Source organism: Mizuhopecten yessoensis, unplaced genomic scaffold (assembly GCF_002113885.1).
Source record: "Mizuhopecten yessoensis strain PY_sf001 unplaced genomic scaffold, ASM211388v2 scaffold3537, whole genome shotgun sequence".
NCBI lineage: Eukaryota > Metazoa > Mollusca > Bivalvia > Pectinida > Pectinidae > Mizuhopecten > Mizuhopecten yessoensis.
In genome coordinates this window covers 95690-121869 of record NW_018405094.1, presented here as the reverse complement: position 1 = coordinate 121869, position 26180 = coordinate 95690, and the positions used below count along the sequence as shown (strand labels likewise).

Here is a 26180-nt window from a genome sequence, read left to right as displayed (position 1 = left end):
GTACTTATGCAAGGGAAATGTAAAGACTTTTGTAAATTTACACTCTCTCTATGCAAACCTCTATATGAATGGATAAAGGAAAAGGGGCTAGTTAGATGTTTACATGAATATAATGGTATTAACAATATCTACAGATATTTAATCACAGATATTGACTTAATTAATATATATGCTTTTCTAACATATTCGTAGATTATGATCCGTCAAAATACCGTTCATTTCTGCTACATGTATGTCAACGTCACTGGGAAACCTTCGAGATAGACGAATTATTCCTTTTATCTAAGTTTAAATACAAAGACATTCACAATCAAAGGGCGCAAAAGTTACGAGTTCAGACAGATGGAGTTCGACTATTTAAGGTATAGAATCGGACATAGTGTGTATGGTACGATAAGATTTTTAATATCGATTTTACAGGTTGTTCAATTCCAACATGTATTGCATCTTATCATTATGTCAACTATAAAGATACATTTAATTAAAAAAAGTAGTTTAATAGGTATGATTATTACACCTTTTATTGACATCTGCAATATTTTCTGACTGGTAAGTGAGTTAATCTAATATTTTCTGTATATCAGCTACAGTTAATGCTATAATTGGTATATCGATTTCATGGACTAATGGTAATCAATTGTTTCAGTAAGGACATGTGTGAAAACATACGTAACAAACGTACATACGAAGTGAACTTGCACGTATGAATAAAAAAAGGTGTATACTACAGGTATGACGTGTCTGCCTACCCATGATCAATAGCCTCGCCGCCACATCCCAGTCCTCAGAGGTGTATCGGCGTTACAGTGAGCTCAAGTCATTCTAACTACCAACAACAACCTGTTCGTAAGTACTCCATCATGTTACGTTATAATACAATATATCACGTATTCTGCATTTATATTCCAGGTACTTACTGGGCTTTCTATGGAAATGTAAAAAATATTTTATTTATTTTTGCTGAAATTGGGAATTTTCGAAAATTTCCAATTTCAATATTAGTTTGGACATTTGATTTCCTGTCGTAGCGGCGTACTGTACTCTCACAATTAACTTTCGTTCGGAAAAAATACTGATCAGTTCAGCATTATTGCATATATCTCCAAACAATATAGTGTGGATCGAACTGCAGATTAATGCCATATTATTAACAAAAATGCGCAAATACATACATACATACGTAGTATTGAATACGTTTTATCATGTTGGAAGCCTGCCAACATCAGTTAAAAATACCTTTGAAAGAACAGGTAGTTGTCGCGAAAATGTTTCTGTTCATCGATGCATATAACATTTAAAGATTGTATGGTCACTTTAGCGGCATTGTAATGATAAAGTTGTATAAGAAATTGAAAAATGAAACGCACCTCGTCTAGCAAATTAAAAAAGATTGCTGTCGAAACCAGTTAGCTTTTTATGTGACACACACATGAACATGTTGCGTTTATGTATGCATATATATATACATTCGTACTTACAACATGTTATCGTTTGTGTTTTTCACTGATCATAAGAAATTGTTTGTGTTTGATGACATCGCAACTTCATTCAATTGCCTTCGCTTTCTTTCTTTTGATCTATAAATCTAAAAAAAAGAGCAAGTAGTGCTTAAATGTTTAAAAACAATAACACCAACTGTTCTACAATGACAGAGCCGAAATTAATTTCATAAGTTGATATATCGTATGTGCATTTAAAATTGTATATTGGAATTATATCATGAGTTCCTCAGAAGATTCGGATTACACACGAAAAGGCTTTCATCTTCTGGACATTGAACGGAGGAACCGCTCTGTACATAGCCGAGATAATTGGTTTCCTTACCTCAGTTTTACGATAGTAGATCGGGGGAGTTAATCGTAAAAACAGCCTTTGCTGCAGAGTGATGAGACTAGCCGAGACCAATATCCTCAGTTTTATTTTATTTCATTTTGTAAGGACAGTGTCAGTGACTAAATGATAAAAATATCAGATACATGACCTTATAGCTTGTCATTGTTGGTGACGAGTCACGTCACGTGCATCAGTGCTGATCGTCGAGCTTAGTGGACTGATTTAAATAAAACGTATTTGTTTCTTAATAAGTTTACATGAAGTTTTTTCGATGAAAAATTACACTCGCTTCCGATTAACTATATTTAGCTATAAAGCATGCATTTATATACGCTAAAAGCAAAATACATAAATTGTATGGGAGTAATAAAAGGCGATGTAAAGATATACATCCCACCTAAATAAATACCATTGCCCAAGGAATGTAAACTATGCATTGTTATTTCGTATGTTGATTCATGCAAATTGACAATTACAATCTTGCGACAAATTTATTTTTTGCAAAATGCTTTTTCGTGGGAAAACATGGCTTGACTTTGTTAAACTTTTAAGATTGTACGTTTTTACTTCCTTTTGTTTTTTGTAGTTCGTTAAGAATTCACCGTCAGGTGAGAGACAAAAATGTAGCCCACATCTACGGTTACAAAAAGCAGTCATTATTTCCTGTGTTTGTCGAGTTTGAAAACGGCCTCTCTTATTAGACAAAGGTAGAGGTTACATGTTGATATGTATACAATTATAATTGACAAACACATCCATCAGACTAGCATCGGACCCTCATTCATCATATTACGTCATACCTATTACATTTTCTTAATAGCAATCGGCATTTTAATTGACTTAATATGGATAAATTCAGTACAAACCATCAAGTTATATTTAGGACAATTTAACCACCATATGAACGCTGGTATCATAGGTTCCACTTGAAATTGAAGTTACACAGGGGTTTTAGCGTTTAAAACAATTGTTTTTATATTTTTTTCGATAGCTGTAGTTTACTGACCTCTTCGACTTTTAACAGTATTTAACATCTGATGACGGGACCATTACATTTTAATTGGACTGTACATACCTAACTGGTGCTTAATATTGTTTATTTCGACTGCACATGTCTCAATGCGAGTAAACATGTGTTCATTTGATTTTATACCATGCATTAATTAATGGAATCAAACTTGTTTTAATGGGGAATATTTTAATAGGACTTCACTTGTTTAATTGGACATGTATGGCTACACCAGAACGTTATTTAAAGCTAACCATGCAATATCTGCATCAGTTCACAGAGGTGAAATATATTCGAACGGCTTCTACTCAAGTTTCATGTCCATCGATCGCGGCCAAGGTTTCAGTAAACACTACCCACTTATTCTTGTGTACAACTGAACTCACGTTAATTATTTACATCCGTTTTAGGGCATTGATCATATGAAAGGAAAATAAAAAACGAACTTTGAAATATAATACAAGATTCTTTGTTCTTTATTGTACAATGTTCAATATCAGTACATAGAACTGTATTGAATGCCATGTACAACTACAATTATGTTCGGTGCCATAGTCGATACATACAAACACAAGGACGGTTCTCTGTTGACATGAGCAAATCAATTGAACTTCTTTGGTATTTAAGTTTACAAATGCTGTGTACAAACTTTGCTTGGTTCCAAAATACCCTTAGTAGCCTTGATGGATATTTGGACAAACTAATGATGCAAGTCATTTTATATCAACGGAACATCGAATAACTTTAACCTAGTCAAACAGTGGCATCCCGAACATTACTTAGGTTATATAAAGTCTAACATTTACGTCATCAATACCAAATACGTCATACATTCAAATAGTGACGTCATCAACATCAAATACAGAGCCAAACTGTGACGTAGGCACATCAAATAAGTTACACATTTAAACAGTGAGGTCATCAATATGAAATAAGTTATACAGAGCCACACATTAACGTCATCAATACCAAATAAGTCATACATTCAAACAGCGACGTCATCAACATCAAATAAGTTATACAGAGCCAAACTGTGACGTAGGCACATCAAATAAGTTACACATTTAAACAGTGAGGTCACAAACATCAAATAAGTTATACAGAGCCACACGTTGACGACAGCAACACCAAATAAGTCATACATTCAAAACGTGACGTAAACAACACCAAATAAGTCGTACATTCAAACAGATCAATATCACATATGTTATACAGTGTCAAACAGTGACGTTATCAATATCACATATGTTATTCAGTGTCAAACAGATACGTTATCAATATCATATATGTTATACAGTGTCAAACAATGACGTCATTATAGCAAACAGGTAATAGAAAGGAAAACATAAATGAAATAGTTAAATGATTGCTGAAAGACACATAAACTTAAACATCACCAAATATACAATTGTAAAACCATACCCACATCAACTTAAACATAACCGAATATATACATATAAAACCATACCCACATCAACTTAAACATAACCAAATATATACATATAAAACCATACCCAATTCAACTTAAACATAACCAAATATATACATATAAAACCATACCCACATCCCCTTCTTTAATTACCTTCCATAACATGGAAGTGCTAGCAATTCAAATTTTCTAAAATGTTTGTACAAATTGTTTTCTTAAAGAAAAAATATAATGATATAGAGGTATTCTCCTATATTGAAAACAGTTGTTCAGGACAAAAGCTATCGATTTTCTCTTTTTGACTTTATGTCTAGACTCCTGATGAAATATTCACAACAGTATAGATAACGAGATCACACTGAGTAACATGTGTAATATGACCTTGTACTATTTCTATTAGCAGTTATTGAAGCGTTTTTAATGTATGCTCATAATATCTACATTGCCGAATAACATGTTTATGTATTCGTCAAGGATATTCTAAATGAGATTTGTTTTACCACTGGCAGAAATCTTATGTTATGAAAAATGCACTATGTTTAAATCTGAATGATTCAAGTAGTAAACGTTTGCATGGACGTTAAATCGATTTAAAATAAGGTTTTGGTTTGTTTGCACTTTTACACATAAAAGATGTGAATAATTCAATCACTTTATGGGGAAGGTTCAGTGTGCACCACCTTGTGGATGAGACAAAGGGATTAGTCTGATCCTATGATGCACACTACAAGAATCTCGTGGTCGTGTAATGGTAAAACTTAATGGCTTTTATTCGAAGGACAGGTATCAGTCTAGTGATTGGTCAGGTTTTCTTACCTGAGACCAATCAAATAGCTAGTCGTTTGTCTTCACATTTGCCTTGTTCATTGTAACGTTATGAGGTTTAACGAGGTTATTTTATTCCTTTTGCTGTATTCCCAAGTATATTTCAGATTATGTTTCACAAAGAATTTTTATATTCATCCTTTATGACCTAAGGTAACACTGATGATATCGAAAATCTCTTTGAGGTGCTTCCCTACCTTTATTGGAATTTCTAGTATACATATTACGTAATCGGCGGAACGACACCGTGCTTTACAAGGAGGCTGTTGACCTGACTTCCTGACGTGGTAATTGGTAATGTTTTTCTCTATAATCATCTACATCGTATTTGGCTAAAACCCGTATATCGGGATAAAACTTCCAGTGTTAACCCTGTTTGAATCGTAATAAAAACGTTTTCCTGGTTAACACACAAAAAAGATGGGCTCTATATCGTTTCAACTGACAATTTTTCCTCGATTTGACCGGAGTATTATGACGGGCGTCACATGGAACGTTTACTGTTCCGAAACATATGTGATCATTGGTGGGAGCTACACCATCTCATACAAAGGCTAACTGCATGTCACCAGATAATTGTTTTGCGTAATTGTCCAAGCACCTACTTGCATCTTCAGATTTAATGGGAATACATGAAGTCTTTCTTCTTCTTTTGGTGTCTCAGTTCTTCTGATAGTCTGCTTGTATCGACGGCTAGTTCCGTTTCGTCCATGTGTGTTGGCTCTGTTGTAGATTATTACTCAAATACAAATACTGAGAGAAGCATACATATGTTTGGTGACTGCATTTGTTGTATCTTGTCATACCATTACGACAATTATTGAAGATTGTATGCAATTTGCATCATGAAGATATTGCATAAGTGTTTGATTGTCACCATAGCAGAACAAGAGGAGCTGTTGTTGAATATATCAAACATGCCGAATGCGTTGTACAGATATACATGTAAATGTAGTTCATAATAACTGGACACACTGCACCTTAATGTCACGTGATGAACGTTGGGGAATCACGCTATGTAATATCATCGATTTATGAATATAAATGTTGGTAAATAACGCCGACAATTTCAAAAAGTAAAATGAACTATTTATCACCCCTGATGTCTGGCGCAGCATGAAATCATAACCCCACGATCATTTTACGTTGGAGTATGGTGAATAGTTTTTACGAATAACCATTGTGATGTATGTATCAATGTACCGTCTCTTATCAACGTCACAGATCAATGAATAATGACAAAAACAATGGTCACCACTGACGTTTGGCGCAGCATGAAGTCACGTGCTGAACAGGGTGTTGAAAAGATATATGTTACAGCTTTATGTGAATTACGGTTTTTATAATGCTAGACTTTTACACGATATCACGAGTGTTACCACAAATGTATGCCATAGGTTACATCATTCCCAGAGCATTTGCTACTTATTTTTTGGTATTTCAACTTTTAAAAATATAATGTTTGAAATTTGAAATAACATCAGAATACGATTACCTCGAAACATACATTATGTTAATATGTCTATATGGGTCTATATACTGTATCTTTAAAGTCTATTTGTTATATGAGAAATCAATAGCTATCACTTTATCATCGATTACGACGAAATAACGATACACATTTTTGTAAGCATTCACATAATTATCGACCAGTCTCTAAAGCTGATAGATGGTGTGTGAGAATTCACACGACAATTATATAGATAATCTATATATCATCTCGTTAAGTCCATCATTGTATCTATGATGTGTCTGGTTATCAGCACCACGTTAGATATGATAGCCGAACGTTCACATACACCGTGTACTTAATGATACAAAGTTAGCCTTGCCACACATTCCTGCATACGGTTTCGTTTACTGTGTGGCCACATCATATCATAAATGAAAAAAATACACCTGTGCGTATACTGTATTAATTTCAATCACCATCTATATATTTATAGCACTATTGGTGTTCATATAATCTTTCTTTTTTGGGCGTTGAGTAATGAGAAGTGTAACACAATGCACTGTTTTAGTTCTTAGTTCTTGAAACTTACAGTGGGGATAGAAGTGCTATCCGAAGTACGTCTCACATATCGCTACTTTCCTTTCCGACTACTGTTGGTTTTCCTCGTTACTCAATTGACACTGTTTAGTACATGTATATGCAGATACTATAGCTGTGTTTACAAATACTTGACCTAAAACACAACATATGCTATCTCTTGTTGAACGCTAGGCTAAACAACTGGTTGACCATTTCTCGTTCATTTTGTGTAATTAAGTTGGTGCAATTGCAATAGGAACTCTTGTTTGAAAAGTTTTGCAGTTGCAAATTAATTTTTGTGATGCTTTTTAATCATGTTTTAAATTGTGGAGCACGAAATATATTAAAGGAATAGCTAGGATTTTGTGGGAAATGTATACCCAATACATTGTGTGCACTCTCACATCCACAAAGTATTTTTTTCCGATATAACCCCCCTCCCCCCAAAAAATACCTTCACCATTAAACCCACCAAAACCAATTAAGATACATGTACATAGTGTATTATTTTATCTTTTGATGGCCAATTCTCATGTTGTATATAACAATATGTGTAAAAAGTAAAGATAGTGTAATAATAATAATATTTTGATGGAATGACCTGTACACCTAACGGCAGTCTTATTACAATCCAATAAGATATCATACTGACAACTACCTGTGATCATCATATTTCAAACACAGGTGGGATGTGATAGATCACACCACTTGTTTCGTTTGATCTAATGCAAGCAGTTTATGCCTATTTACGGGTACAACATCCATGTACAAGTGAATTGTAGATCATGAAAGTTCAATCTGCATGTGCTACATATATCATATCGCGTCAGTGCATTGACATATGCCATAAAAGATTTTCAAAATAAGACTTGCTCCTAAAGCGGATTTTAAGGGCATATCTCCAATGTCGCCGTGGAGAAACTTTGATTTGTTACTAAGCAGGTTTTTATTACACATCCTTAAAAACTACTTTGACATTTTCTTCTTTTCAATATTGCTTTATTTGAATGAAGGTGTACTCTCATACAACGCATGTACTCTCATACAACGCATAAGTGGCAGTTTATCATAAATCGAAAGTCATGACAAAAACATTTGTTAATCCCTTTATTATTATTGTTTGAATGTATACACTTGTGTCACCTGGTGCAAGTAAGCTGAATGCACATTAAGGCCAGAGACATTATAGATATTCTTAATCTATAACAGCTGTTGGTGACTATATCTTTTCTCACTGTTCTCCTCGGCCCGTTCTTCTCACAATAGGAATTTAAATCCATACATTTGCCTTTGTCGTTTAAGTTGTGTTTTAGTATTCACTGCTTTAATTAAGTAGGAAAAAACAATAACTAGCATGATTGATCGGAAAAATGAGTAATTCGGTTAAAGTATAATTGAATTCATCAAATGTTTTCACGTTTTTGAAAAGAAACAAAAACAAAAACAAAAAGAATCAGATATTGGAATGCTTATCTTTTATAGGAAAAACAATGAATGAAATTGAATTGAACAAAAGAAAGAATAATACAAGAAATCTAACAACACAAATCTAAACAAAAAGATAGCAAAATACGTATGTTGCAAAATGAAACGTTACTGTAGAAACCTCATTTCAATATTTGTGGTGAAATGAAAATAAATGATGAAGTAGTTTAATCGTCGTACGACGTAGCAGCACTGTAACTATGGTGTTTGGAGAGTATACCAGCTATTGCTAGAGGTGAAAGCTGTGCTACTGCTACACACCTGGATGTCAAAATATTGCAGTAAGAAAGTATGATAGAATAAAATACCTATGAAAAGGAGATCTAAACAGGCAAAACATAGCAGAGATCTGTGCTAACTAAACACGCTATAGAACATAGATATCGTATTTTTGTTTGATTTGATAGGAAGGAACAAAGTGACATAACCGTGATAAAGAGTGCGAAACGCTGATTGTAACGGTTCTATAATTGTCCTGTTACAGAACAGATTTAGAGGAACATCTCGTAGTCAGATACAATTTAGCTATAACAAGACAACCATGTCTAACTGTCTAGGTCTATACTATAGGAAATGAACAGTTTGAATGTCATTCGAAGGACTGTCTTTAGTTAATGAGAATATGTGTCTTATGACCCACTCATCAAAAGTTCACTCCACAGACGGCAGACTGTTCGACTGCAAAGCATGTGATGATGGGAAAAAGAAGGAACGACAATGATAGGATAACCTATTCGTCCACTAATCAGAATTCAATGCCAAAAGGTCATCTACAGTTGACTTGGATCTTTTCAAATTAAATAACAAACCAAAACGAACTTTAAATGGAACAAAATCAATCTTCGCCGTGACAATAGTTACAGTTCTGTATCAATGATGTCACTCATCTTAGCAGTTTTTAATTCTGAATAAATCGTTATATAGTGTATATTAATATATCCGTGTACAGCATATCCATCACCGAAATGGTAAAATTAGCCAACTAATATACCTATGAGTCAGAGAACTACCACGCCCCAAACACAATGCTTCCTGGGGACATAACAACGGATAACATCCTTTTAAATATTCATTATGCCAATTATAGAATGCATATGATGCTAATTGTTCCTTCTCAATGTCAACTGCGTGCAAATGCAAACAAAATGTAATGTACTGCCAAATGCAAATTCGAAAAATATGAACCGTTAACAATTTTCCAAAGTACAAAAAACTGCTGCAGAACAGAATATGGCCAAACATTTATAAAATACATTCGAATTCGTTAATTCCGTTTTAGGTTTTTCTCATAAAGATTCATCAGTCTGGAAATACATGTATGTAACACCAAAGTTTTACTTTATACACAAAATATGTACGTACTAAAACATTCTGCTACCACAAGCCCTCCACCACTGGGTCGCGGATGTGAGACCTACGTTGGGCAGTCGTCATGCACTGGCCGTTAGTCGGTGGCTTTCCTCCACCACCAAAACCTGGCACGTCCTTAAAATGACCATAGCTGTTAATAGGACGTAAAACACAAACAAACCAAAACGTACTGAACGTGTCGCAACGTTTCATGACAGACTGATCCTTTATGTCAAGCTATGACTGACCAGTACAGTGATTGACTATCAGTTAAATACTGTCACGATGAAAGCATGCAATGGCTAGCTTTAATGTATGTTAACATAAAATTTCAACATTTAACGTTTCAGTCGTTTTTTTCCAAAACATAGCAGCAGCTATTTTATATATGGCATCTTGTACTGTTAAATAAAAACAATCAGCATAATGTCTTTTGTCATACAGGCAAAAATGAAACATAAACATACGATATCACACCATACGTTCTTTTTGTACATTTACTCTGTCGTATGTATTTGCCCTTGTCTCTCCTTAACTAAGCCTCTTTATCTATTGATGTAAATCGTCTACATTTATCATGTTTAAAAGACACTGTGTCTGAAGATTGGAACGTGTCGACACATTTTTTTAGGGTTATTTTTTTAAAAGATGGATTGTACAGTAGATACTATTCCAGTAACAGACACTTGCCTACATTATAGTGTAAACTTACAATTTTAAGTCGTCTAGCATGCCGTAGACACACATATGCGTTCTAATGATCGGTTGTTAGAGTTTATCAAGCATTACTCCATTAAAATGAATTGCTTAGGCTCCTTCCTACTTTAACCTTCATTTCATTTCATTTCAACAAATTTTATTGACAAAGATGATACAAGTCAATTGGATGGAATAACAGGCAAAGCCTATATAAATTCTCTCCAGCGGTGGCTAAATTAACGGATTCTATTATTTTTATTTGATTAAGTTAATACATCAATTTTGAAATGAAAATTAAAAAAAAAAAATATTAAAGGGATGTAACTCCTTCTTAATTAACATAACTGAAATACAAATACATTCACACTTCTCACATCACACACAAAACACTTCCACAGGTATTATTTATTTTTATAACATTTTACAATTGTATATAAGCTATATAGCTATCAAATCACACAGATATTGGCAGACATTGACCAAAAGTCCATGTGCAAATATATGCACAGGTCACAGTCGCCAAAACTGTTAAGGTATTGTAGTTTAATATGAAAATAGATAGCTAGTCTATGTGTAATTCAATGTATAAGATGGAAACTGTAAAACAAGACAGATTGAACAAATCTTACAACAAACAACAACAAACAAACATGCTCAACTTAAAACTCCTATGTCCGTAGAAGAATAACATTTATAGAAAAGTAGGTAAAGTTACTTATTTGTGGAGTATAATTGGAATAGGAATAGTAAAGTATAAAAGTATAAAGTATAAGGTCATGGCTGGTTAGATCATATAGAGATTAAAACGCCTAGATTTACCAATAAATAACTGTACATCATTAAGTAACTGTCTGTTTGTTAGTCCATCACAATCAGGACAGCCTTGTAGAAAAATGTTTGTATCAATATGGTTATGATTTCCATAATTATCAACAGAAGTAAATAAAGTAAGTCTGAGATCATTATACAATGGACATTCAAGAAAGTAATGGAAAACTGTTTCATATTCAAAAGAGCAAGCACAAGAGGGACAGTCAGTTAAATGGTCATTGAATAAATCAAAATTTAAATTGCTACATAAGTTTCTAAGTTGACAAAGAATAATGTTGGCCCGTCTATCACCTTCAGTTTTAAAAATTAAGGTTGATTCATTATCGATAATAATATCTTTATTTAGTTTGTGTTTAAAGGTTGCAAGAGTTGGGGAGTTTAAGAGATCATTATCAGTAGTGTTAGTTGTGCGGCACATTAGAGGGAGGAAACTGTCAAAATAATTGTTAGTTCTGCATATTGGTGGATTAAACAGTCTTGTTTGTCTGAGGAAATAGGGATTATTGTTTTGATTGTTAATGAAAGGATTTAAGACATCTTGTAAGTATTGAGGTGACAGCCCATGCATTATTTTATACATCATTATGTGTTTGTGTTTATTTCTTCTTGTTGACAGAGTTTCCCAACCAAGTTCATTATAAAGTTTATTATGAGATGTTCCAGATCGAAGTCCAGTAATGATTCTGGCTGCTTCTAATTGAATAGATTCTAGAAGTTCTTTAGATTGTTGAGTGCAATTATCCCATACTATGTCTGCATATTCCAAAATTGGCCTGATAAATGCTATATAAATTTTAATTAATGATTTACGATTGACTTTAGTTTTAATGTAACGAAGAATATTTAATCTACTATAAGCTTTTTCATATATATTCAGAATGTGTTGATTCCAAGATGCATCATCTTTTAAAGTCAGTCCTAAGTGTGTATGTGCTGTTGAGTCAGTGATTTGGCTGTTTTGGAAAGTTATTGGAGGGTGATGTTTGTTATGTTTTCTAGAAAATATTACAGATTTAGTTTTGGTAGGGTTGAACTTGATGTCCCATATACCTGCCCATTCACCAATGTTAGAGAGATCATTTGTCAGAACTTGTGCTGCATGTGCTGGGTTTTCATCTATAATTACATATAAGGAGGTGTCATCTGCAAAAAGCTTAATATTAGTTGAAACATTGTCAGTGATGTCATTAATATAAAGGAGAAATAGTAAAGGTCCCAGAACAGATCCCTGAGGTACCCCTGCATTTATACCCTTAAACTGTGAGTGATAACCTTCAGTGGTGACTCTTTGCAATCTATCAGAGAGATAATTTTCAAACCATAAAAGTAAATTTCCATCAATTCCATACGTTTTAAGTTTATGTAAGAGACCTTTATGCCACACCCTATCAAAAGCTTTGCTAATATCACAAAAAATAAATCTGAGCTCCTTCCCCTGGTCCATATTGCTAACAATTTCATTATAAATAAATAGTAGTTGATTAACAGTAGAATCACCTGGTATAAAGCCAGACTGGTGCTTAGTTAAGATAGAATTTTCTATTAGATAGTTGTAAAGATTTTTGAAGACAATTTTTTCCATTATTTTACTGAAACATGAGGTTATTGAGATTGGTCTATAATTTAAAACATCATTTGATGAACCCTTCCCTTTATATATAGCATTTATATTTGCTTGTTTCCATCTATTTGGTAATATTCCTGATTCAAGTGTTTTATTAAATAAAAGACAGAGGGGTAATGCAAGAGAGTTACTCAATTTTTTTACAACTTTAGGGATTACACCATCAGGGCCAGGGGGTTTATTTACATTAAGAATATTAATTTGGTCAGATACATCTTGTTCAGTGATATGAATGTTAGTTAGTGAGTATGGAGTATAGGGCTGTGCTGTCTGAGGTAATTCAAGGTCAGGGGATGACGAAGAGATATTAGTAAAGTGATTGTTAAGGATTTCTGCTTTGTCAAGAGGATGGTGAATGAATTGGTCATCATGTTCAAGAGGAGGAATAGAAGAGGATTTATTGGAGAAATTAGTAATAGATTTTGCAATTTTCCACCATTTGTCTGGGGAGACCATGTTTTCATTAAGACAATTTTCAAGTTTTTGGATATAATTTGCTTTTGCCTCACGAATCAAGTCAATAGTTTCATTCCTGAGTATACGAAATCTTTCCCAGTAGTGCGGATTATTTGTTACTTTGGCCTTTCTATGAATTCTATTACGTTGTCTCATTTTCAGCCTAATAATGTTATTCATCCATGGCTTATCATTTGGGCGTACAGTAATAACTTTGGTAGGGATGAAACTATTGACTTGTTCTATGATTGAATTAATTATGAATGAGTTAAATGCATCAGAGTCCAGATTTAATGACAAATTCAACCAATCAATATTAAGAAGAGCATTATTCATACTTTCAAAATCAGCTTCATCATATTTCAAGATAGTTTTCTTATAATTCACTTGTTTAAATACAGTAAAAGAGATTTGGGCATGAACTGATGAATGGTCACTACAGAATGGTGGTGATACATAAGTATTTTTAATTAAGTTTAGGTTGTTAGTAAAGATGACATCAATAGAAGTGGCACTAGCAGGTGTTATTCGTGTAGGTTCCTTAATAAGACTAGTTAAGTTGTGCTTTATAAGGAGTCTTGATAAATGATCATTAAGCGGTACATTAAGCATATTAATATTAATATCACCTGTAAGTATAATATCCAATGAAGTATCAGAAGCTCTTGTTAAGGTATCATCAAGTTTATCCCAGTATTCAATATTACTATCTGGTCTATATATACACCCGAGAAGAAATTTATGAGTATTAATTAAAACTTCTAACCAGAGTAATTCAACATCATCCCTTTCCAAGTCCAGCCTTCTTTTTGTTACAACAGTATTTTTATGATACACTATAACCCCACCCCCCGGACCAGTAGTTCTATCTTTTCTATGAGGAATTGGATTAAAGGGTTGTACTTGAATGTCAAAATCAGATATCAGGGGATTTAGGTGAGATTCAGTTATACATAAAATATCATTATTTTCAAACTCGGCTTCAATAAGTGGGGTTTTATTTCTGAGAGATCGCACATTGAGATGAACCAGATTCAGATTATGTTTAGGTCCAGGATTACTTTCGATGTCACAACAACAGGATAACACTATAAAATGCGAAACAAGAAAGTAAGACATATTGATAAAATAGGTAAACATGTCAATTAAGTGTAAATAAGAGTAATGAAAGCCATGACATAACTCCATACAAATATGTATGCGCTTAGAAAACTGCCAGTGATCAACCGTTACCATAGTCCAGAAAACCTGGAAATCTAATATATTACCCATTGTCAATGTAGAAAAAGCGGGCAGAGTGGGCTCGGTCGATCATCCAGCTGTTGAAAATTTCTTCAGGCGGGACATATGAACAGTAGTTGAGCAAGAATGTGAGATAACAATAAAACAGACAGGACAATACAACTTCCATACACACACTCACAACAATAACACACAAACACATGTTATTAAACGGAAGCGGAAACGACTCATCAATGTGCTTGAGATGTTTGAAAACATAGGTCTTCGAGTAATACATATATAATACATCCATCATTTTATGATACACTTGCAATGGTCATTAATATCAATATAGAGCATACATATGCAGAAAAGGTAAAACATTAAAAATAAGAATATTTTGATCGATTAAATAGACATTCCAGTAGTAGAAGTATAAGAGAAAACATGTATGTGAAATATCTATGTTGAACTCCACAAGCCCCTGTGATCAACACAATAACTATACTAACGAAAAACACCACTAGATTATCATTTGCAACAATTCACAAACGCGTAGTCGTCTTTCTATTGCGAGTGTATAGAGATAACGGGCTGTTTTTATAAATTAAATCCAGCCGATCAACAATAGGTAGAGACACGTAAGCAATATCATGGTGTTTGTACAAGCGCACGCGAAAAGCGATCGTGTTGATTTCACGTGTATTTCATACGTGTAGCTAAATAAAAAATGAGTATAAGAGAAAGAGGATGTGTAGTTGCTATGGATAATTTATTGAAGTGATAGGATTTTAATATTCACTTGAACGGTAAGTTCCAATAAAATACGTACGTGTACATGAAAAGTACGCGTACGAAATACTATAGTTCAATGCCATGCGAATTATTGGTGAGCACATAGTTGCTCATGCATGTAAACTTACAGTGGCAGTAAAGTTGAGATTGCATGCGCCTATAGAAACTAAAAATGAAAAAAAAAAATAGTTACTGGATGAATGAGTTTTTTTCTTTTATCAACATTACACCACATACATGTAACTATACATAGTGAAGTTCAGGAAGAGTAAGCAAGATAAGATATAGAACATCTTAGGCTAGACGTTAAAAATATTAGCATAATGGTTGTTAAATTTCTATGATACCATAGGATATAAATCCTATATTATCTTGGGTCTCTACACGTGTATAGTGATCTTCATTCTTATTAAATTGACATACATTATAAAGGGTTATATATAACATACAGTGTATATAGTAATATGTTTAAACACAAAGGGCATGTCATACAACAATAACATATATTACAGATAAGTCATAATGATAATTTCATATAAAATATTATGTATGATAGAATAATTTTATACTGAATGTTCATACCAAATAATGAATGTTATAATGTTTTATATATATATATATATAATGCATGTAGAACATTTATAACCAGTAACACCATGAGCAAAACATGATATTAAAGAGATATTTTGGTCACTGATTAGATGCACACACGTGCATCAATAGATTCATATTATATCACTTACAGAGTGCTTTTTTATATATTTATATATAGATTTCATTATAAACAAAGATAAATGCATAATTGCTGAAGTATGTGTTGTATACTTCAGCACACACATTGAAATTACAGTAATACTAATACACAAAATATAGTAAATATACATGTACTTGTGTTTTTTGTATAGCGTATCTTCATTTGTCAAAATACAAGTTCCATGTCATCAGCATATACATGTAGCCTACTCAGAATAGTAATATTCATCAAATTCATAAAACAAAGACTGATATTTAGTCAAACATAATACTGAATATAAGGTCACATAATTATTTAACTTGGGAAAGAGAGTCAAATCGGTTGCCTGAAGTGAATGAGGCTGTAGTATCAGGCTTAGGTTTGGGTTTGTTGGATGTACGTTGACCGTGTTGAGAGGCTAGAGTTCTGATACGGGTTGTGGGATCGTGTCGGTGTTCTTGTTGAGGAGGGTCGGGGTAGGAATCTAACTCGCTAAGGTGGGTGACTTGGGCTTTGGTTCCACTACTATGCCTGATTACAATTCTCCCGTCGTTGGTCCATGTTCCAGATATGGCTCCTGTTGATTTTAAATAACGGGCTTTAGAAAATACCATCGCTCTCTGCTTCGTTAGGGCCTCGTTGACAAATAATTTGAATGCACGTTGATTGGAGGGGGAGGATCCATTACTCTTGTCAGAATCTTTGGCAAAAAGTGAGAATCTGGCAGCGTACACGGAAGCACGTACACGGTACGAGATAAATCGGACAATGATGTCACGAGGGAATTTACCAGACTTGGGACCCACTCTGTGGGATCGGCTTATATCGCTCTCCGTTACCATCACACCAAGAAAAGAGTTACATACATCAATAATTAGAGTATCAGTGCTTTCGTGTTCTTCCTCAGGAATACCTCGGAACTTAAGACAGTTTCTCCGGGAATATTGTTCTAGATCGTCCTGTCTCCTATGGAGATCAGCTAGTTGTTTCTGTATGTCAGGGATCCCAAGTTTAGAAATCAATGTGTCCTTGAAAAGGTCATTACTCAAAAGTTGAGAAACAACTTCACCAATAACATCAGGGTCAGTGATTGCGTTAATAGTGCTTATACTCTTCTTAATAGCCGAATTCATGATGAATATAGTACAGTATATGAAGAATAATGTGGAAAGACACGTATATACACAGTTTGTATTAGCGAAACATGGCGGCTCAAAAAGTGACCACTAGTCGTGTATAGGGTACATATATATATATACGGGTATGTGGAGCTTACCCGTATAAGTAGCTAGTTTATATGCTTAATGATGTTCAGCATTATCCGAAGATTAAAAATATCGTGTAGAATGAGTCAAGCAAACCATGACGAGTCAATATCAATCACATCACATTACGTTACTTGGAGCTGGTCATTTCACGTCCATTCTCTCCGGCCACCGGAAGTGAAACCAACGTTTCTACTTGTCATTGTTCCATAGTCCTATGCAATGCACGAATGATTACATATATAATTTAATAAAGATCTGTGTTATCCACTGGTTTGTGACATAGATATGGTGGGTGCTTTGTGTTGGTTTCTAACCAGGTGTAGATATGTGGTGGTAGGAAACAAGCTGAAACTAAACATTCTGAATTAGCCACATAAATCTAGGTTAAATTGCAATACAAGGTTTTCATATTACCGACAGTATCAAGAAATATTCCTAATAAAACATGCTTTCTCATGTTCTAGTGTTCAATGTCGCTATTTTGAATTTACATTTAATGTCTGAACACGTAGTATAGTAATGATATGATATTGATTACCGTAATGTTGACACAATAGGTAGTACGTATGTAGACGATCTGGTGATACGAAATTCGTTTTCAATACGTTCAAGATCACAAAGTCAAGTTTTACTGGCGCTTCTCTGTGGTGCAAGGGAAGCTCAATTTCGGACAGCAAATTAAAAACCCATATGCAGCCACAAAAAATGAAACTACAGGGGTATTATCTCCCCTTAAAATAACACTGTTTTTTCTCACCGGCTTACACTGTAGATGTGTTTTATCTCTTCTTAACTGTTTCATCAACAGTCTAAAGGTCGTGATCAGTATGGTTGTACGATGGAAGTGAGAGGTTGATTTAGCAAAACATGTGTGTATTAAGTTATACTTGTAAAAACATGTCACAGTTAATTAAATTTGCGAAAATAATGGGTTAATTTCCATCATTACGATCACTTTCGATGAACCCGACCGCTTTGGACAGTAAACTTAAAATACATATATATATAATTTATCATAAAGGGTGAATTCGGACGATGTTGTTCAGACATTAAATGTAGTGGTCGCATCCTGGGCGCATTCCTTCCCTTAGTATCACCATCCACGTCAACCGTCGTCCTGGATTCAAAGGCTTGCTCAACAACCTTTGAAAGGGGGTAATGACGTCAACACCCGTGTTGTGAAAACAGTCATATCATTTTATAAACCAGCAAGCGAATTCTACTATTGATGTGGAAAATGTAATCAAATAGGAAACTTCTGCATCACAAAATAAATTTCAAAGTGAAAAAAAGGGGACAAGTAATTGTTTCAATGACAAGCATATGTTTAATATTTGCAGTATTTCCTTGTTCCAGAAAGAAGATTATCATAAGGTATAATGACTATTGTATAACCCCTTGTTCAAAACGCTTTTTCAATAAATTATGCGTAAAAATATCTCATATACAATACAAGTGCGTGGACTTTTATGAAACAGAAATAAAATGTGCAAAGTTAATTATCATATTACCTTTTTAACAAAAAAGCAACAATGTGCGTTCATACAATAGAATTAATATAATACATCCCCAGATTTGATTAATTTATCTTTTTTTTGTTTGTTAAGGGGAAGTAACCGAGTACAAAAGCATCTGCAATTCGCAGTTTCAAGGATAATGACATAGAAATCCCGTTAGGCATTAAAATCATTATGTACCTAGTCATCAAAACGCCAAGCAAACATGGCCAAAGCTGCATACAAAGACAAGCTTGAAAAGTAAGCCGCTATATCTAACAACACCAGCCAGACTATTTCCAGGAATACGGACTAATTAGTGTCCCAGATCGTAATGAGGCAGAGAGTCACGTACGATAACTCCTGTCAGATATAACTGAATTGATCATATAAATGGTTGTAGTCTCAAACACACGTGTTACTTATAGATTAATCTGAAAATAAGTAGAATATTACACCAAGCACAGGAATAGATCACGAGCTTCGACTGCTGTGCCGATCGACCAACAGCCTGAAATTAAAAGTTAATACCACAGAACCAACACACAAAGACAAAACGTATCACAGTACCAACACAAAAGGACAAAATAATGCACAGCGTCAAAAAACAAGGATAGAAAAATAGCATGGCGTCAAAACAATGAGACTTTTCTGTTTTACTCCTAAAGTAGGTAATGATAATGACATGTAATACCACATCGTCAACACAGCAGGACAAAATATACCACATCGTCAACACAGTAGGACAAAATATACCACATCGTCAACACAGTATGACAAAATAAACCATATCGTCAACACAATAGGACAATATATACCACATAGTCTACACAGTAGGACAAAATATACCACATCGTCAACACAATAGGACAACATATACCATATCGTCAACACAGTAGGACAAAATATACCATATCGTCAACACAGTAGGACAAAATAAACCATATCGTCAACACAGTAGGACAAAATATACCACATAGTCAACACAATAGGACAAAATATACCATATCGTCAACACAATAGGACAAAATATACACATAGTCAACACAGTAGGACAAAATATACCATATCGTCAACACAGTAGGACAAAATATACCACATAGTCAACACAGTAGGACAAAATATACCATATCGTCAACGCAGTAGGAAAAAATATACCACATAGTCAACACAGTAGGACAAAATATACCACATAGTCAACACAGTAGGACAAAATATACCATATCGTCAACGCAGTAGGACAAAATATACCAAAAAGCATATCAGGTATTTTCATACTAGCACACGAATCTGTCGTTAGTTAAAGTGACATGCATCTGTTTGTTTGAAGACGCGTATGACTACTGCTTTTATGTCGGATGTGTTTATGAATAGTTGAAAGATTTTCATTATGACCTCCTGACCATTTCAAAATATGTTTAAGACCCCTACCCATACACATATTACTTCTTTAAGACATAGCAAAAACACAAACCGCATGCCAATATTCCACTATATTCCTATATGCGCTCGACTAGCCTGTAACTTATCGTTAGATTGTAAGTGCTATCTGTGTAAATACTTACAAGATATCTGTACCTTTGTGTTTGATGACGCGGTATATACGTCATGAAACGGCCTGGACCGTGACCTGACGGTTACGAAAGGCAATGCTTATCAGCGAAGGTCGATTGTAAAGGTCACAGCCTCGAACAAGTCCACTACTAACGAAATAATCTGAACAGATAAGTGTCTCATTTTATCGCGGTATACGACACTCAGATATCTATATTGTATGATTTACTTTTCGCGAAAGTTGATTACAATTTATTATAAAGTGAAAGGCGGACGGTGTGGATATATTCTTTAGATGCGGTTATATATCAGTTTAAGGACCAATGCAAAGAAAGACTTATATCTATCTAACAGAAGTAGATTGTAATAGAATAGTGCAAATAGTACCACTGGGAAATGTCATCTAAAACCATTTAAACCTGTTGTTGAAAAATGTTTTAAAACTGCATTATGGGATCATAGACGTATCCCAGCACTGTTCGCGCCTATAATCAACCAGTCTTTTCAAACAGAATGATACTAATAGAGTCTTGCACTGGGCTCGTTAGTAGAAATAATCTGTCGGTCACCATTGGTAACAACGGATCGCTTGGTAATGAGAGCTTTGTATCATACATATATTTTATTGATTGGATATTTTCAATTTGAATAACCATTGTTGGTTCGTACAAATATTAGCCATTGGTCATTTTTATTCATTTTAGAAGCAATCGATCGTTGAGCGCAGCTTAGTCCGAATTATTCTGACGTTTTATCGACTTTTTTTAATATCGCCTGTCGTCAATCCACGACAGACTGTGATATTAAAAAAAGTCGATAAAACGTCAGAATAATTCGGACTAAGCACAGCTACACGGTCTTATCATATTGATGATGACGTTCCGGAAGTGACGTCATTAATAATGAATGAGTTGGTAAGTTCTCCATCCTTCATCTCTTGGTATATACCGTCATTGGCAGTGCTATTTTAGCTATTTTACCGGATGTATAGTCTGATACTAGCTTAATCATTTACATGCCAAATCATTGACCATCCTACGTGGTTTAGGAGCAATTGTGTGGCTATTTGACAGAACACTGGAAACACTGATTATGAACTACTTCTATTTTGCCTTTTTTGAGTGTAACTCAATACAACCTGTTGGTACAATATCTTTTGTTAATTGTTTGTACCCCAGTCGACCTTTACTCTGCGTTTATTCCAGCGCTCTGTTCCATGTGTCGCATCCTAGTGCCTCATACACTGCACCACACTTCTGTACACATTCCTGGTGTTTTCCTATCTTTTGATAGCATCGTTGCTTGCCTCATTGATGGGCTGATCCTTGCGTTTGCGTCCGTTGGCTTTGATGGTGTCAACAATTTCAAAACAATTTCTCTCTAGGTTGACGTTGAATTATTTGTATTGATTAAGCGTAATTAAACGACCAGGTCATATGATTGTCATATGCATAGCTGTCAACAGAAGTGGGGATCACTCAAGGATCACTTTACAATGTCCGATGATATGTCATAACTTCAACACAGCAGCATTACTCTCCACCCAGAAACATTATACGGACAATGGGGCTAATCAGAGGTGCCTAGGGTGTACTGTCGATAAGGAACAATAGAGGATACTTGTAGTTAAACGAGGAAAAGATGTAGCCCCCACCCTTTCCGTTTTTAGAATTATAATTCGTGTCTGTTGAGTTGAGGGTTAAACCATACCATGTTCTCTTTTACCAACAGACAATGTAACAGCCTTCATTACGTCTTCACTATTGGTATCCCTTCACCTTTGTGCCTTTCCCTATTGTATTATCTGAGTGGAAAGCAGGGTAAAGGTACTCCCCACTTGAGTCTACGACATTCTATTTATTGCTAAATCGTCTATATTGATATTTGAATATCACTTACACGCAGGCTATTCTTTACAAAACGGTTCTGCGATACACTTGTCAGCGCCGCAAGGTCTAGACGCCTACTGTTCCTACGACCAATGATACTCGACATTATTTTCAAGTTTGAAAAAAATGGCGGCATCACGTATTTGGCTGCAGGTGAACTATTCAGTTTTAGAACCACAGTTTTATGTTTTTCTGTAGTGAACAATTTAGAATCACAAGCACCTGCCTGAGCTATATTACTGACTGTGACCTCCACTGCCAGCTATAACACGAACAGGAAATAGTTTCCATCAAAATATAAAGCTAACAATTCATTTCCAATATAAGACAAACACACAATTAAAATAAAACAAAAGCACAGTAATGCAAATTGATATTAACCAGTTTAAGGTGTTTATACCAATTATAAATGTATATTATATTAGTACATAGTACATATGACAATGTGTCGGAAAACGGCAGGTCTTCCTGTTACACAATTTAAACGTAAATATAGGTTTATACAAAGTTACACTATAATAAAATGATATTATCTAAGCTTGCAGTAACATTTAAGAATGTATTTATGTACATTTGTATATATATCAACATTGATTTAGTCAGCATTATTCAGAGATATAAAGAGAATGTTTATCTCCACAACTGTTTGAATATAAAACATTTCAATATATATGATTTTATCAAACACTTGTCTTTGATATACATGTATATGTGTTTCTGCTTCCGTGATAGTATACTAGCTGTACGTACATAATTTCTTTGCCTAATTCATGTCTGCCCAGCACGCGATGTATCTGTCATGTACCATATCCGTTCTATACTTCCCGACAACTGATTTAAAATCACGTTTCTCTTACTTCCGATCCACGAATCAGATAATTAGTTTTATGATACCGTAACTAATTCTGGTGTTATTGTTTTACCGACAGTGTGTAGTATGTGTGATAAAAGAGTTATAATATGGTTAATTTCAACTCCAACCCGTATCAACCCTCGACCCACATCAACCCTCGGGCCTCCAGCCCTTCGGTTGATATGGGGATATCGGGTTCTATATGAAAATGACCATATGATACAAATGTACATATAACCTAAAACAGAATTATAAAGTAGATTGTCATAAAATGGTGAATATATTGTATTGAACAGCAGTCATTTGGCATTCATAGTCAATATATATGCCAGCAAGACAATCTAACTAAGATCTGAAATAAAGTTGCAATTCATTATGAAAAACAAAATAAAGGGTATATCTGATATTCATTTAGATTGGTCAAAAAGACAGCGTCATCATCAATATGATAATACCGTATAGCTGTGCTCAACGATCGATTGCTTCTAAAATGAATAAAAATGACCAATGGCTAATATTTGTACGGACCAACAATGGTTATTCAAATTGAAAATATCCAATCAATAAAATATATGTATGATACAAAGCTCTCATTACCAAGCGATCCGTTGTTACCAATGGTGACCGACAGATTATTTCTACTAACGAGCCCAGTGCAAGACTCGATTAGTATCATTCTGTTTGAAAAGACTGGTTGATAATAGGCACGAACAGTGCTGGGATACGTCTATGATCCCATAATGCAGTTTTAAAACATTTTTCAACAACAGGTTTAAATGGTTTTAGATGACATTTCCGAGTGGTACTATTTGCACTATTCTATTACAATCTACTTCTGTTAGATAGATATAAGTCTTTCTTTGCATTGGTCCTTAAACTGATATATAACCGCATCTAAAGAATATATCCACACCGTCGGTGGAAATGAAAGCCATTACAGAACAGGAGGTAGGCGTTTTGGGTTTGGAATACTTTTCGTTGAATTGTTTAGATAATTTTTGAGCGAGTATAAAAGGTTGAACATCTGAGGATGAGTTATGAAGGGTATAGAAAAAAGCAGACGATCGCCAATTACCGACAATTATTGATGAGTTAATGATATTTTGCATGTAGTTCATGTATGTATCATGTATGTTGGTTTAACCAATAGTTCTGCGGTCGGAGTCAGAATCTCTGTTGTGTGTCCCCAAGTCTCGTACTGTGACCTACGGAAACAGATGCTTTGGGGGGGTTTCGGCTACGTTGTGGAATAGCTTACCATCTGCTATGAGGAAGTCGAATACTCTGGCCAAGTTCAAGAGGGACATCAAAACTCACCTCTTCATGTCTGCATTTTATAATCTTTGCAAAGACGTCATGTAAATACCAACCTTTTATTTGTTCAATTATGTGCACATTGCTTGCTTAAATGTATAAAAGTGATTGTAAGTCTTTGTTTTCACAATTATAACCATTACTATTATCCATATGTTGTAAAGCGCTTTAGAGTAATTTTACAAATTATATAGGGCGCTACATAAATGCTGTATATTATTATTATTATTAATAGAACAAATGGCATATGGCATACATAGCTTATATGAATTCCATCTATATTTGGTTGGTTTAGATAGGCAAAGGTTATTATTAACTTTATTTTTACCTGTCGACACGAACAACGTGCATAAGCCTGAAGTGTAGTGAAACCTTGTACAAGACGTACGTGCATTGTGTTCGATGTGTAACCCAATCTATGTGAGAAAAAATAAGTTTTCATATAAGCCTACAATTGCTTTATTTAACAGTCAAACCGTGTGTACACGTACATTTATATCTGAGTAGTCGTGAAACCTTGTCCAAATATTGTCCTTTCTAGTCATAAGAAATTCTAGTGCTCAACTTAAGGTAACTAGGTCATTAGCTATATTATAGAACAGAACTAGGTAATAGAACACGAATCTCGCTGATAATTTCCACGTTAAGTTACAAGGGACAATTTCCATTGCGTGACTATATATTTGTTTGAAAACTAATTGAGGTTGAAATAGGGTTTAGAAAGGATGGTCTCTGTATAATGTTTAATTTCTGTCCGAAACTATACATGCCAGTAACATACTAACGAGAATTGCTGTGATATTATTAAAAATGCGAATTAAATACTGCGGGTTACATGCTCGGAATATTTTACCCGGATAGGACAGCCTGACAAGTCTGCGTATTAATTTGATTGGTATTGTTGAACGCTATGGAAAGACTATCTCGATAGCGTAGCCCCCATCCTCTGCCTTCACAGACGGGCATACATGTACATGGTCATCTATCGATGCAGAGACCAGCATTTGTTTACGTATTGATAAGATAAAGCTAAGTGCAGCTCGGTGATTCTTGAGTGGGTTGGGAGGCTGACCCTATCCTCGGGTGACCTGGGTCAAGTATTCATACCCACATCAGCTCTATCATATTGTAACAGGCGGATATCTACTGGTAAAGGGACGTTCACTCTTGACTTCACACCAGGCCTAAAATATAACTGTTGTTATTACTTACATATATTTCAAGTGACGGAGTGTTTAATGATTATGATAAGTTTATGAGACCTTGAGGTTTGGAGTGTTAAAAATTAGACTATTTGAAATTTAAACCACACTGCAAAGAGAAGTAGGATCGATACCGTGACTTCCCTAGGGGTTACATACATTTATAGAGGTTATACAGACACGCAAGACACGCGGAGTAACCCGCTAATAAGGTATGTATCATACAGAATGTCTACTCAATTAGTTACCTCACACTATACTTTCTTGTATTGCACAGCTTAC

At 34.5% G+C, this 26180-nt stretch overlaps 1 protein-coding gene across 1 annotated transcript in view; it reads left to right on the top strand.

The window, feature by feature from the left end:
• Positions 1 to 748: 748 nt before the first annotated feature.
• LOC110447613 (carbonic anhydrase 2-like) overlaps positions 749 to 26180 on the top strand; it is a 66664-nt gene continuing 41232 nt past the window's right edge. The window contains exon 1 of the mRNA XM_021493412.1: positions 749 to 846. The gene's annotated coding sequence lies outside the window, so the exon portion shown is untranslated. The remainder of the gene's footprint in view (positions 847 to 26180) is intronic.